Here is a 6,940-nt window from a genome sequence, read left to right as displayed (position 1 = left end):
CTAGAATCTTGTGCTCTTTAGCAAGAAGCACAAATAGATGCTATTATGATGTTGGAAAGGCCTAGAGTGGAGAAAAAAGCAACTTTTGACAATCTTACATTGAGAGAAGTATGTGGATTGGTTGTGAAAATCTTTCAACATATAGAGGCATATACACCATACCAAGCTCAAATAACTTGATATAGGACTAATGGTAAAGGAAACACACAAAGAAAAGTGTCATCGAGGACCACACATGTAAGCTATTGTGTAATGGCTTACTCACATTGTGAGCATTATTTTGCTACAAGTGGAGTGAAGTTGGTGTGGTACCTCAAGTAACTTTGCTTCACTCAGCAACAAAGAACCCCTTGTGTACGCATGGGATCCAATTTGAATCATATTCAACACATGTGTATCAGTGTGTGCCCACACCTATGTGTATGCACACACAGACACACACTCTCTCTACTTATCATTGTCTTCTTTGCCCTACATCAAAGAGCAATACATTGGATGAATACATGAAAAATCACATGATAGATGCATACATACAATAACCACTTAAGGCATATAAGAAGAATTAAAAAGATCATTACTTTATTCATACACTAGACAGAATTTTAGCGATTTTATTAAACTACATCCAAGCGAGTAAGCTTTAATAACTCTATTAAAGCACGAGTTTATCAATATGTTCATACATAGGCACCTTAAGCTAACACACTCAAATTTGGTCAAGAATGCATCACTAATGGACATTGCATGTGGAAGCATGATGTAGTTTAGATAATCTATGGGCTAGTATGATGAGCTAGAAAGGGATCAATCTCAATGGTTGAAAGAGATCTATAGTAGCATGTTTAATAGAGCCTAGCAAAAAGGTAGCCCAAGCTTAGTGCTACAATGTCAATCTAGGTTAGCCTTTTCCATATCCTCCATATCAATCACTTGAGGAGGTAATGAAAAGTTTGAAATATTTGATAGAGTACCTTTGGATTGGACTCATCCTTGAATTTAAGAGTAGAGCATATGCTACCTACCTACATGGAAAGGAAGAAAAAGATGATACGAAGTGAAGTTGCTAATGTGTTACCAACTAGAAGGAGCTAAATATGAGAGGAATAGAGCCAAGAATCTCTAAAAGAGAGAAATCTAGAGGAAAAGCAATAGTCGCCAACCACAGTGAAGAATCAACTTTGCCATACTATGCGTCTTGGATCGGAGAGCTACTGGTGGATTCATGGGAGGAGGCAACCCGATCGGATTTCGAGATAAGCTCACTACACTTGTGTGAGAGAGAGTGCACATGGCTATGTGAGAGGTGGCCATAGCTCTTGGCTTGAAATGCTTGAAGCAATAAGCGGTCAGTGGGTCTTGGCGGTGTGCTCACAATAGCATTGACAACCCTTCAAGGATGTGAACATATCCTTTACATGTATTTTACTTTGTTTAATATATCTATCTAAAAAGCCTAAAGAGGTAGAACTCATTGTATCCACACATGTTATGTCTGCTCTCCTCTCTCTCTCAGCCTACTGCATCTCCATTGAAGCATAGACGAAGCTCCATCTAGAATCCTTCACTTCAAACTGGTATTAGAGTTGGACATCTACAAGAGCTCACTAGTGGCATTGCTTTAGCAAATAGTTCAATGGCTAGAGGTCCACACTCTTAGTCAGTGTGGCCATAAATTATAGGTAGACATGGTGTGTAAAAAAGGGCAGTCCCTTGTCTTGAAGGTTCCATGCTCGTAGGTGATGCCTACATGATGCTTATTTATGCCCCCGATTGATGCTAGACACTTTGGGAATGTTTGCCTATTGCTTGGCCATCATTTTGACATTGTCTTGAGCATTCATTGGCTTAGTTTTGATAGTGATATAACTGCTAGAATACACAGGGCTGAATGTATCTCACATGGATTATGTTATGCCTAATGCCTATGGATATCATTTTTGGTGCTTTCTATGATGAACTAATGTCTACCATGGATGTTAAGCACTCAAAGGTGATTATGGGGATGTTTTGAGCTTGGATTTAGGTTTGCCAACATTGTTGTTGGTTGTAGCAAAATTGAAGCTTGCATGTACAATATCTAGGAGAGCATTTGGTACAAATTTATGCTTCCTATTGATGTCTTCGAGTACTGATTTTGTGGTGAATCATTGGCATACGCTTGGATGGTGATTGCACATGCTTTGTGTCTCAATTTCAAGTTGAACTATGTTACCTTTTGCAGAGATTTTCATGTTGTATACTGTGGACAACATGTCTTACATGCAGACAAGTCATCCATAATGCTATCAAATGCTATTTGGTAATGTACTAATGTATGGTTTTGAGCCCATATGCCTGGCTATACTTGGACATGATCAGTAGGTGGTACTAAGCCAAAGATTTCAAAAATATTGCTCGTTGGCACTTATCTTTCATCTTGGTCATTTGTGTGATAGATTGGGCTTGTATTTGGTGACATTTGAGTCATCTTTGGGTTGTAATCATGGTTGGCAGTAATGATAACAGCAACCTTTTGCACATCAAGAAGCTTGAGGGTGCACTTAACTTTGCTATATGGCAGAAGTAGTGCTATAATGTCTTGGTGCAGAAGAAACACATGAAGCCCATTAAGACAAGGATTACGACCACAAACATAAAGAAAGAGGACTGGGGAGATCTAGATGAGCTTGTACGCTCTATGATAGAGCTTTCGATTTCAGACTCTTTGTTGTCCAACATAGAGAAGTTGGATTCTACCTATGCTATGTGGACTAGACTTAAGGAGTTGTATGCTCATAAGAATGTTGCTAGCAAGGTTTATTGGTTGAAATTTTTGATGGAACTTTGCATGAAGAAAGGTATAGCCATGTCTGTACATCTCAATGAGTTTAACTTGATTTTTAGCCAGTTGGTTGCTTTGAAGTTTGACATTGATGATGAGTTCAAAGCCACTTTCTTGCTATGCACTTTGCGTGAAAGTTGGGATACATTCGAGAAGCCATGAGTAACTCCAATGCCATGCTGATATACTCTAATGTGGAGAGCTCTTTTCTTATGGAGGAGTCAGAGAGACATAGTAATGTAGCCAACAAGTCTTCTAGTGCATTGCATACTAGGGGTATATCTCAGCAGAAGGGAAAATCTAAAAATAAAGGATGCAACAAGTCTACTAGGGAAGATATAAAGTGCCATCATTGTGGCAAGAAAGGACACTTTAAGTATGATTGCTACAAATGGAAGAAAGAGAAGGGCAAGGGTAAAAATATTGATGATAGCAAGGATGAGAAAAAGGATAGCCAACCTGCAAAGAAGAGCGATGTCAAGATAGAGGAAGTCAATGTAGCCAGTCATGAGAGTGACAACAATAGTGATGTCCTCTTTGCTTCTTCTTTTAGTGCACAATATGTGATTGCAGATTCCAATGATGACATGCACACTTGGATTCTTGATTCAGGTGCTTCATTCCATGTAGCAACACACCATGAGTGGTTCTCTAAATACAATGGTAGCAGACATGGTGTTGTCCACTTGAGGGACAAGTATGCATGCGATATTGCAGGGATTGGTAGTAGTAGTTGAAATTTCAACATGGTTCAATGTTTACCTTGCATGAGGCATGTACCCCAAGATGAGCTTGATAAGCATAGGGAAGCTAGATGAAATAGGCTATCACACTACTTTTGGGGATGAGAAATGGAAGATATGTAAGGGATCTAGAATCATTGCTAGAGGCTCTAAGAGTGATACTCTATATCCATTGCATGTATTTAGTGTGCGTGACCATGGAATTGCCATAACCAAGCAACCAAGTGTTTCTTTGTGGTATGACCAATTTGGGACAACATGAGTCAAATTGGAATGAAAGTGCTTTCTCGTTTGGGTTATTTGCCATGTTTGAGGTATGCTGATTTTGACCATCATGTCATTGTCATTATGAACCTATGATGTGAGGCTTTGTGAAAAATGACTTTGTTTTATGGATACAAAAAGAATTTGTTATATTTAGTTCAAATTAATTTCTATGTGTATACCCTATTATTGCTTCTCTATATCTCTAGTTTAAAACACCAACAAAAAAGACAATATTTGATGGCAAAATTTTGAATTTTTTGTATGAAGCATTGACACATTTCCTATAGCAAGATGATGCAATTCCATCATTCTTACCCTGCATCTCTTATTTCAAAGCCTACTCTAAACATGCCTCTCATTAGGGGGAATAAGTATTGGATTAAGAGAATATTACTTTTTCTTATGTTAGAATTCGTAATTTAGCTTCAATTTTCTTAGTGAATAGTTGAAATTGAACCTTCCTTATATTTTCAATAAAATAAATTCCTTTCCACTAACCTAATCTATTAATTGTCTTTGTTTCCTTGGATCTTAGATGTAACCTTTTAATTGTCTTGGTACAATAAAGGAATGAGTACTTTTGCAATCTATCAAAATTTTGGATGATTCATCCATATAAATTGATGGAGTCTAGATAGTAGAACAATGGTAGTCCAATCTCTTGTTCTTGGCAATTGCATGTATGGATCCTTGTTCAATCTCCTCGCCTCATATGTTTTCTATACACTCATCAATCATAGGGTGGTGTACTAGGACTCCAATGGCTCTTCCATGTTTAGGGCTCAATTGTTATTATCTCTTGGTAGGCAAGTATTCTAAGAATAGTTTGGGCAATTAGCTCTTAGGTGTCATGCCTTTCTAAATTATTAGTATTTTTTGTTACCTAGCCTAATTGTTCCATGAATAATAGCATTACCTGTCTATTTCATCTAGTATTTTTCATATTAGCCACATGGTGTGGATAGTTTCTCCCATGATTGCTGCTTGTTAGGGCAGCTCCTTTGTTGATTTTAAGCAATCTCATTGGCTATAATTTTGCTTGCATGATCGCTTCTTCAAGAGTTGTTGGCCTCATTGATTCTACAAAAGTGTCCATGGGTGGATTCAACCCTTGATAGAACCTCACAATCTCTTGAGCTGTTATTATTAGTAGTGCATGCTTGTGAAGATTCATAAACTATGAGTAACACCCTTATAATATCAAGTTTAATAGATGAAGACTGTACAACTTGTTTATCTTAATGGATTTGAAGGATGGGGGCACATAACATCCTTCCACTACTATGTTAATCTACTCACAAGTTTGGGAAACCTCATGATCTCATAACACTATTGCTTCCAGCAGGGTTTGGCTTTGCTAGTGAGATAAATGCATGCCATTATGGATTGGTTGGAGCAATAATGGATCGATTGTTGGCAATAGTAGTAGAGGTTTCAACATCCATAAAATAATTATTCCTGGCTTCAGTCCAAGCTCCCACATCTTGTTCTGAAATGGATCCTTTTCCATTGAACTTTGATTTTTTCTTCAAAGGGAAAATTTCTCCTAGAGCTCCTTATAAGTGTTATCTAGTTGTAATCCTTAGTGATTTTGGTTAATAAAAGCAATTATTAATATTGAGCTACTCAAGTATCAAATATTTCTCTCTTACACAACCCATTAGTAGTAGTATCATATGTTTTTTATCATGTCAAAAAAGAGAGATATCTAGGTAAAATGAATTTTTACTCATGAACTTTGTGGAATGGCATTTGTACAAAGGAAAGGGGTTTCTCTAGTATTTCTAAGACTCTATAACCAATAGGAAAAGGAGGGTGTCCCCTGATAGCATATCCATTTAGGGCATATCTTGCAAGCATGGCTATATGGTCAAGAGATATAACTTGGATGACTTGACCATACACCCAACAATGCAAGGTTATTATCTCTCCATCTTTAGTTACATTATCATTAGTCCTTTGTTGTTCGAATTGGAAGAAATCGAGTAGCTTTAGTTCTTCCATTCGTTGGATTCTCCTAAGATCCATTTGGAGGTTCCCAACTTGTTTGAGATTGATTGCGAAGAGGTTATGGTAAATTTTCCATGGTGTTTAATGCAACCATCCCTATTGCATTTGGATATAATGCATGTTCAAGAGATTCTCAATGTGTTTCATGGAAAATATTCGAATATTGACAAGTAACCTAATATACTACTTTAAATATGATACATTGATTATGGACATGATCAATACATGTACGACAATACTACCACTATCGCAAAAGATATATTTATTTACCTTGCATAAGTACAAGAGTTCAATAATAAATATCATCAAGTTCTTTTGTTTAATGAAGGTAGGTGGATTAGCCTTAGTTTCTAGAAATTAATGGTGTTTTAGAAGATTGGGGTATTTTCATTTTTCTTGGACTTAGCTCACCCAATGAGAGTAATGCTATTAGGTGGGATAATAGTAAAATAATATTGATCATAGATCCACTTGTTTTTCATTTCAAACTTTCCATTTATGTACTTTGTATTATGTTTATAGAGGCTAGCGGACTTATAGATTTTGATTGGTTTAAGCTTAAAATGGCTTTCCGTGGCTTCATATGTGTGCATATCTAATTAAAAGTAAGGATCATGCCTTCCTTGACTTGGAAAGTCTCTTCATAAACTTAGACAAGTCTAAATACATATCTTCTTTAGGATAGCCACAACAATCTCTCAAAATTTCAACATAGGTGAATGGCAAGTAGTCCCATAAATAATCTCTAAGATCAATCACATATGATTGACCTCATCATTTACATGTCAAAATAATCCAATTATTAATCATATCTCACTTGTAGTGTAGTTAGTAAAAAAGACTAGGTGTTTATCATGGTGCACCTCATATCAGCTTGCTTGTAGATTGTAGTTTTTTGCAAGGTTGTTATTTTATCAAAATTTTTGAAAACTTTTATTAGATTATCTACAAGAAGCGTGATAATAATAATTATCCTACATGGAAGTCCAGGATGAAATTTTTCTTCAAGGGCAAAGGTATTTTGAATTACATTGAAGGAGACATGGCAGTAGCACCTAAACTTCTTGCGCGAAATGCTATTGTAGAACATGTAAAGGCT

This window comes from Lygodium microphyllum, chromosome 6, assembly GCF_053477565.2.
Source record: "Lygodium microphyllum isolate KBCC chromosome 6, Lygodium_microphyllum_v1.1.10, whole genome shotgun sequence".
In the NCBI taxonomy this organism is placed as follows: domain Eukaryota; kingdom Viridiplantae; phylum Streptophyta; class Polypodiopsida; order Schizaeales; family Lygodiaceae; genus Lygodium; species Lygodium microphyllum.
This window is presented reverse-complemented; position numbering follows the sequence as displayed.